Raw genomic sequence first — 9,378 nt, 5'->3', positions numbered from 1 at the left:
TGTAACAGTTGGGCTGGGGGGCAGTGGGACTGAGGGCAATGGGGTAGGTAGCATCACCTGCTATAACTGCTTCACAGCAGCAGCAGCCCTGTGACTGCAGTGAAGTCCTGGCTAAGTGGAGCCAAGGGGAGGTGGGCTCTGACAGCAGGAGGGGAGGATGGCCACCTGGGCGCCAAACCCAGGAACCCTAGCCCGGGAGGAGGAGGGTGTACAGGGCACACTGGGCGGGGAGGGGGGCAATGGCAGTGCTGGGAGAGCAGCAGGTTTCCTGGTGGCACTGAGAGGGCAGCGGGTGTGCCAGTCCAATGTGAGGCCAAAGGCTCTCATGCCAATGTGCCAGCCAGCCAGGCCCAGCATGCAGCTGCTGCCCATGCAGCGGGCACCTTGGTTGGCAGCCCCAGGGCTGGAAGGGAAGGGCTCCCGCTCGTGTTCCCTGCCTGGGAAGCAGCTGCCGGGCTGGGAGAGGCCAGGGAGCGGAGGGGCTGTCTGCACTGCGCTGCTCAAAGGCCCTTTCTTGGCGCAGGCCCCATGCTGCTTGCCCTTTGCCAGAGGCGTTTATCACGCTCCGAGGGGCCGCCCGGCCCCGCTGCAACGCTCCCCTCTTTTGTGCGCCCTGAGCGCTGCCAAGGGCCCTACATTTATTAGTTTGACCTTTAGCTGGGGAGGGGAGCCATCAAAGCGGAGCCGCCAGGGCTCTGGCTCTCTTGTGAGGGGCTTTGTGCCGGGAGCGCCCCGCCCCCCTTCGTGGGCCTTTTGTCCCAGGCGCTGAGAAGAGAGCTCCCTCGGGGGCAGCCCTGAATGCCAATACAAATCGATTCGTCTCCGGGCCAGCGGAGGCGGGGAGGGGGGTGAGAACAGGGCTGCGCGCTAATCAGATCCGCCATGGTGCCGGCGCTGTGCAGAGCAGGGCGGGCGGGCCTGGCATGGGCAGAGCTGGTGACGGACACAGCTTGCCTGGCCCGCCAGGTGGCAGCAGGGCACCGGGTGCCCTTTCCCCCAGGGTGTTTTGGGGAGACCCAGCCAGGGGCTGCCCTGACAATCCTGCCATGCCAGCCGCTCAGTGTGAGGCAGACAGGGCAGCTCAGCCAGGACTCACTGGGGGGAGGAGTGTGGTCCCTGGGCTCTGACGTCAATGGAGCTGGGGTGACTGTCACCCCTAGTGGGGGGATCGTGTAGATGGGGGAGGGACAGTAAGTCAGGGAACCAGAGGGCATTGGCCCTGCCAGCTGGCCCAGCCTACCAAATGCACAGGGCACCTGCTAGTCCAAGCCCTATCCCAGCTGGGTTCCCTGCAGTGTCCGGGGCTTGGGCCCCAGGCTCTGGTCTCCGTGGGTCCCACTACCCCAGCTGTGATCCTGGGCTGCAAGCCAGCCTGGCACAGGGGCTCGAGGCTGCCCCCATCTCACTCCTTCATTACCTCTACCTGAGTTCCTGCTAATGGAGCTTGGATTGGGTTGATTTGGGAGCCTCATGCCCGTGGCAGCAGCTTCACCCACCTGGCCTGAGCTGCAAGGTGAACCCAGACACCTGCCACCACCTCCGTGCAGGCAGGGAGAACAACCCAGGCTGAGCCCCCACCCACAGAGCATCCAGGAGCAGGACACGGGGGGCAGAGGATATTAGTGATTAACAACACAAAAAAGGGTTAATACCCAGGAATCAGTAGCGGTTAATAATTATTAGTAATGAACCATAATCAGTAACGTAACCCCACTGCCTCCCTCACTGGCACGGCCTCTGGTGGGTCTTCACAGGGAGCCAGCAGACGGACCTCATTCTTCTGCCTCTAGCAAGTCATGGCCTGGGGAAGAGGGTGAGCCAGGGCTTGGCAGTTTCTTGCTGCCAAAACCTGTCCTGGTCTCTCCCCCGCCAGCTTCCTTCTGTGCCCACGTTCCTTGCCATGGCTCCTGATTTTCTCTCTAGCTGAATTTCAGACATTGGCAGCTGATTTCCCTGCACCGGCTGCTGCCATCTCTGATCACAGGCGCTAAATATTGCAACCAAGCGCTTTTACGAAGAGAAAGCGCATGTGCTGGGAGCTGAGCTGGCCCCTCAGGGCTGAGGAGGGTCCTGGAGGCAGGTTTGGGATGGCCAGGGATAACTGGGTCTGCATTGCCCAGAAGGCTGCCTCCAGCCCTAGATATTTTTGTCTTGGATTTTGCAAGGACAATGCATCCCCTTTCCCTGCCACTTCCCAGCCGGTTAATATTCAGCCCGAGTGCCAGACACCAACGCCCCTCCGCTCTCTTGTCAGCATTCTATTTTAGGAAGTCCTCCCCCCATCTTCCCTTCCCCCCCCCCGTCCCTCACGAGGGCACACAGCAGCCGCTGCCTGAGAAGCCCCTTTCTCTTTTTTTGGCTGATGTGCCTTTGAAAACATCTCCCCTTGCTGAACAAGCTGGGGGCTCTCCGCTCTGCAGCCGGTGCTGGATGGATGTTGGAAACACATGGCACAGGCAGATTTCAAAGGGCAGCTCCCGAGCCGTTACCCTGAGCACTCCCCATGCCCAGGCTCTCAGGCCAGGAGAGCTGTGACCCTGATGGGCACAACATGTGGGGGAGGGTGGCAGAACTAAAGTCAGGCTCGTGTGTTTTCAGGATTGAGGCCCCCATGCATGACACACAGCAGCATGATTTGCACCCTCACTGTCATCCCCGGCTTTTCATTCAGGCCTCTCCCAGCAGGTCAGCAGCATCACCCCCATTTTACAGATGGGGAAACTGATGCACAGAGGGGCAGTGACATGCCCAAGGTAGAGGCGGGAACAGAACCCTGGGCTCCTGCGTGCCAGTCCAGGTCACTGTCTACCAGACCCTACTCATGTAATGGCTGGCAGCCTCCCCTCGCAATGGATTTTCATCTGCTGCCCCTGAAGAGGCAGAAAAATGTGTGTTCCCGGCCCTTTGCCCACTTCACTCCAAGGTGACTGGCATCGCCACTGTGCACAAAGCAAAACCCAGCCACCCGCCGCACTCTCTAGGCTGAGACAATCCCTGACCTACCTACCGGCTGCGTTTGTACGGCGTAACTAGGGGGGCTGGGAGGGTACAGCTAGAATTCCACCAGTACCCCTAGCATGGGCACAGTGACCCCGATAGAAAGGTGCCTTATACAACAGAGCTTATTCCCCTTCCTGTATGGGAGTAGAGAGCCTGGCATAAGCATTTTCATACCAGTATAACCATGCCCACACCAGGGTCGGTACCAGTATGATTACACTGGTGTCATTACATCAGGCCAATTTTTGTGCAAGCTTCCTCCCACCACCCCCCTCCTCTGTGACTGGAAAAGCTGGCCGGTTTCTCTCAGAGCCGGTGGGTGTTAATCAGGAAAGTCAGAACAGGCGGGTCATTTTCAAATCCCTGTCTCTGCCTTTAATCATTTGGAGCCTGACCCTGCAGACAAAGCTGTCCCGGCCCAGAGAGGGCTAGAGGCTCCAGTTCCGTTCAGTCTGGAGATGGCGCCTGGCCTATCGCGGTGCCCCATCTCCATGCACTGGGCACGGCTCCTGGTTTCTGGAGTGGAAGCAGCTGCCCCACTGCAGACAAGGGAAGCTGCAAGGCTTGGCTCCACCAATTGCCTGTGGGGTTAGCAGTGGGGCAGCTCCCCATGCCACCAGCTCCCAAGGGCTGCAGTAGGGGGTAATCCCCAAGGGTCGCCATGCCCGCAGCTGCAAAGCAGGTGTAGAGTGGAGTACTCTGCTCTGGGCACATCTGGCTCTCATTGGAGAAAGCGATGCCCATGCTGCTGGGCACAGGCAGCCCCCCTGGGGCTCTCCCTTACACCCCTCTAAACCAGGACTCTTACCCCAGGTTTGGCCCCATGGCTGTGCTGGCAGGGAGCAGGCTGGGATGCCATGGTACAAACCTGGGTGTGGGGGGGTGTAACCACAGGCTCCGGCTGGATGGAGGTTGGTCCGGCTAGCCCAGGCAGCCGGCCCCATCTGACACGTATTTCAATAGCTGCACCAGGACGTGAATTCAGCCTCACATGATCTATTAGGCTGTGAATACAGAGAGGACAAAGGCGATTAGAAGAGCACTGGCTCACAGCCCGGGGGGGTTAATGGGCACCACATGGGGCCAACTGTGTCGGGGTGGCGGGGGGTTCAAAGGAAGAGCTGTTGTAGGCAGCACCAGGAGAGATGGAGTGGAGCAGGGCTGCACTCCCCCCCGCCCCCCAGCTCTTGCTTGATGGGCACACTGGCTTCCCATGCCCAGGGCTACATGAACAGGCACCTAGCACAAGGCCATGGGGGCAGCAGAGGGCCCAGACAGACCCCTTGGGAGGGTTTACCCATAGGGCAGGCCAGCCTGCTACCAAGCATGCCCATCACCAGTGCATGCCTCAGCCCTGCCCTACCCATCCCCCCAGGACTCTGCCCAGTTCTCCAGCAAGGCAGCCTGGACAGAGGGGGGGTTCTGCTGAGCTGTGAGCAGCTTCCCCCCAGGTACCAGACTGAGGCCCGCCAAACTCACTGCACAGCAGCTTGTGGCACCCCCTGGCAGCCACTCCATCCCTGCACCACAGGGGAAGTGCCAGGCCCATGCCAGCCAGTGCCCCCTAATGGCTCTGCCATGGGGGATAAGGGGGAGCTGGGGCCCAGCCCTTATTTGCACTGAAGGGACTATGAATAGGAACCCTGGGCTCTGGCTAGGCACCCCCTGCAGAGGAGCTGGGAGCAGAGCCCCCTCCCCCCTCACTAGGGGACCCCACCCCAGTCCGCGTGTCACTTTTACGGTGGTGAGATTTGCAGTCAGCAATGCAGGGGCTGGAGCTAGGGAACACTGAGCAAACACGGCCCCAGTTGGCTCCATTTCCCTGCACTTATCTGCACAAGTGCCCCTGAGGCTGCGTCCCTGCCATCCTCCGGGCTCGCTCTGGCGGGTGGGGAGAGGGAGCCTATGACCTGGGGTACCCCTGGCAGGGGAGAGGGACTGGGAATACAGACCCTGGTTCACAGTGTACGCAGTGCTTTGTGGGGTGCATTGGTTAGGGCCTTGGGGCTATGTCTTTCCTGCTATAGTGACATATCCACCACCTACAGCACTAGCCCAGTGATCGCCATGCAGATCAGGGCTCAGGGCGGTAACCTGGACTCTGCCACTCAGCTGAGACATGTGCCAAGGGGTGTTTGCATGGAGGCTAACCTATGGTCCCATGGACTGCACGTGCTCAGTGTAGCTATACCCTCAGCCTGTGCTGAGGAGGGAGGGGAATCTGCAAGGGGGAAGCACAAAGAATGCCCAAGCAGTGCCAGATGCATGCCCCCGTTGGGGATGGCAAAGGGCCCCAGAGCTCCCCAGCAGACAGGGGGATCACTGCTCTGCCACTCCCCTTCTATCCCTTGCCCAGCTGGGGGACCCTGGGCAAGTCCCTTTCCTGCCTGTGCCAGGGAACAACACCCCCTCCTGGCTGAAGCGTGGGGAGAGCTGGGATGGAAATGGCTGGAGAGGAGCTGGGCATTGGTTATTGCTGTTATAGCCCCGCTGCCCCCTCCCAGCCACAGTCTGGGCACATTCCATGCACCCACCCTCAGGCTCCAGCCTTACCTCACCTCCTGGGCAGGCAAGAAAAGGCCCCAAGCCCTGGGCAAAGCTGGGGAGCGCAGTCCTTCCCAATCTACCTCCCAAGCCCACTATTCCCAGTGTCTAACCCCTGGGGACCCAGAGTAAATCCCTCTGCCCCACCCCCATCTTCAGCCCCATTGCTTTCCAGATGCCAGGAGCAGCCATAGGACCACAGGCAGCTTTGACGGAGCCAGTGCCATCTCTCCCCAAGGCCATCCTAATCCATTCTGACAGGCTTGTTAGTCTCTAAGGTGCCACAAGTACTCCTGTTCTAATCCATTCTGTGAACCCAATGGTGTGTGAAGGGCGCCACCCTGTGGAAGGCCCAGTGTAGCACACAAGGGAGGCCGGTGGAGGGGGCTGGGTTTATTTGGTTGTCTGTTGCTCTGAAGGGGAGTCTCACCAGCCAGAGTGCCCTTCGCAGGACGCTGAGCCAGAAGCTGTGACCGAATGCACACCTGTGTTCACAGCTGATGCCCCTGTAACCTCCTCGCTACAAAATGTGCCTTGTGAGGTATCATTTGAAAACTAACAACTTGTTGGTCAATGACCTCATGGGGAAACGTGTGCTGATATCATGACTGAAGTGTGTTTACCAGACAAGTCTGATAAACCTGTTTCTCAAAGACAAAGGACAGGATGATGTTTCTAACAAGGTGTCATCAAAGTTGATGGGCCATCACCTATTAAGGAAGGAGGGCAGGAACAAACCGATCTGCATCTTAGCAAACAACAGGTTGGAACCACTTCCCTTTGAACCAACTCTAGTTAGTTAAGTGTTAGACTCATAGACTTTAAGGTCAGAAGGGACCAGTATGATCATCTGGTCTGACCTCCCGCATGATGCAGGCCACAAAAGCTGACCCACCCCCTTTCCCTTGACTCAGCTGTTGAAGTCCCCAAATCCTGTGATTTAAAGACTTCAAGTCGCAGAGAATCCTCCAGCTAGCGACCCCCACCCCAAAAGAAGTGTTAGTCCAAAGAAGTGTTTTATCTTTGTTTCTCTTGTAACCATTTCTGACTTTCATACCTTACGCTTGTACTCACTTAAAACCTGTCTCCTTGTAGTTAAATAAAGCAGCAAACAAGCTTAATCAAAACTAATCTGCTGTCATGAACTGCGTGGGTAACTCAATTTAGGGTAGCAAACTGCTGTATATTGATCCCCTCAGAGGGACAACAGACCCAATATATCTGGCCAGCCCAGAAGAGGCTGAACCATACACAACACACATTTTGGGGAAGTCCGGGACCGGGAGTGTGCTGGGGTCACCCAGCAAGTGGTAACCAAGGTTGGTGGAAGACAAAGTGTGGCTGAAGCTGCAGTTACACAGACACTCAGGGTGTGACCTACATGCTGTCTGTGAGCAGCCTACGTGGGAGCTACAGCAGAAAAGGATTGTGAGGCACTTAAGTTTGCAAGACAGGGGTGACACAGCCCCCTACTGGTCTGGATTGCACCCCAGAATGTCATAGAAACCCATGCAGAGAGTGTGATGTTATAGCTGGGAAACAGGTTAGGCACTGGAGAAGCAGCTGGGAGGAAAACAGCCAGGGCTAGTCTCCGGGAGTCATGGACTACACCCACCGCTAGGGTGCCTCCTCCTAGCTCTTAGTTTCTTCCAGGTGTAACACCCCTCCTGCCACTCACTCTGCAACTCAGCGCTCACCCTTTATGGTTTGTCTCTCCAGCCAGGTCACCATGTGTTTTCCCCTGCCAGGGGTTATCAAAGTCCCTCTAGCCAAAATGGCAATCTTCTCCCTCACTGCCCTGGTAGTGCCACTTCCCCAGCAGCTGGCAGGGGAACCCAGGGCCACCCTATACTCAAGGTCCCAGCTCAGGGACCCTTTAATCAGCAGCCATGGTCTGCAGTGTCCCCCTGAGCCTTTTCCTACTCTGTCTCTCAGACTTTAGCTCCACCACCTGCCTGGATAAACCCTGTCCACAGGGCTGAGACCCACACAGTCAACCAGGCGGTGCGGTGTGGTCTTGTCCAGCATCCTGAGCATGGTCACAGATCCCTCACTTCAAAGTTCCTGGCTTTGTATTAGCCCAGCCTGCTCCTTCTCAGGTGGGCTCCATCACCTATCACCACCTAATTCCCCTCAGCTGTCACCTAACCGGTTAATTGGTCCTGTCTCAGTCCCTTAACTCCTTCTAGACTACCATGGGGTAAGCAACCCATCATACAGGAACTGGTCACTAGGGCAGGTTGCTGGGGATAGGGCAAGGGCTGGTTGCTAGGGCTGGTCATTAGGGGAAAGGGCGGTCACTGGGGCTGGTAGCTATGGGTAGAGGGCTGGTCACAGGGGTCAGGGCAGGTAGTTGGGGGCAGGGGCTGGTCACTGGGGCAGGTGGCTGGGGGCCATGGCTGGGAGCACAGGACTGGTAATGGGGGCAGAAAGGGCTGTGGGCAGAGGGCAGGTTGTTGGGGCTGGTGACTGGGGCAGGGGGCACTGGGCCAGCATGGGGCATGTCACTGGGGCTAGTGACTGGGGCAGGGGGCACTGGGCCAGCATGGGGCAGCAGCCTGTATGGACTCGGGCTGCCCAGCCCAAACGACCACACACCACGTCTGAGCCTTGGGCGCCACCTAGTGGCAGCCCTGTGCACGTACAGAGGGATCAGGACCCAGCTTGGACAGATGCAAGTTGGGGAGAACCCTACAGTCTGGGGCTTGGGAGCTGGACACAGGGATCCCCAGGGGTGCACCCCCCTGCCAGTGGCTCCAGGGCTGAGAGGCCCTGGTGCAGGAGAGCACTACTGGAAGAGGGCCTAGCGCACAGGGCAGGAGCAACGAAATGAACCATCTTCCCTGGGTCAGCCTGGGAAGGCAAATCCCCTGGCCTGGGACAGGACCACTTCCTGTGGCTTGCAGGGGCTGCTCTGCCCTGCCCTGCCCTGCCCTCACAAACATGAGGAGGGTGGCTCTGGGCAGGGCCGGCTCTGGCTTTTTTGCCGCCCCAGGCAAAAAAGCCGCCGGCCGCCCCCCCCCCCCGGGGGGGGGGGGAGGGCGGCCGGAGCCCCGGGGGGAGGGCAGTGAGCCCCGGCGGGGGCTCCGCTCTCCCCCCGGCGGCCAGAGCGCAGGGGGCAGGGCGGCGAGAGGGCGGCAAGCCCCAGCCAGGGCTCGCCGCTCTCCCCCCGGCAGCCGCGGGGAGGGCGCCGTGGGGGAGGGCAGCCAGAGCACCAGGGGGAGGACGGCGAGCCTGGCCGTGGCCCCACTCTCCTCGGGGGGCCGGAGCGCCGCGCCGCCCCCCTCCAGGTGCCAGCCCAAGCACAAGCTTGGTGGGCTGGTGCCTGGAGCCGGCCCTGGCTCTGGGGCTAAGGTGCTGAGTTGGGGCTTCAGTTAAGATGGGTTAAATTCCCATCCAGGCCTTGGTCTTGGCCTTGCTGACCCATCCGTAAAATGCCGGCAATGACCCTTCTCTCTGCCAGGCCCTCCTGGGCCCATTCAGTGCCTGGCCTGAAGGGGTGCTCAGGAATCACCAGGAGCTCTTTACCTGCAGACCCCACATAGGTCTCTTGGTCATCAGGACAATTCAGGCTCAGGTCTTCCTGGCCTCTCTGAACCACCCCCAGCACTCCTGACCTCGCATGCTAGCCCTGACATGATGCCCTGTGTACAGGAGCCCAGCACTGGCAGCTCCACAGCCACTGAATGTTCTGCTCGTAGGCAGTTGGCCTGTGCCGTGGCCCCCAGTGGGAATGACTCTCGCCATGCTGCGACTGGGTCATGGTGTGCTCCTGCCAGAACCAGGCAGCACATGAGCTATGTGCCTGGCTTCTCCTCTTCCTGCAGCTCATGC

Source organism: Trachemys scripta, chromosome 7 (genome assembly GCF_013100865.1).
Source record: "Trachemys scripta elegans isolate TJP31775 chromosome 7, CAS_Tse_1.0, whole genome shotgun sequence".
In the NCBI taxonomy this organism is placed as follows: domain Eukaryota; kingdom Metazoa; phylum Chordata; order Testudines; family Emydidae; genus Trachemys; species Trachemys scripta.
Note: the sequence above shows the minus strand (reverse complement) of the source record.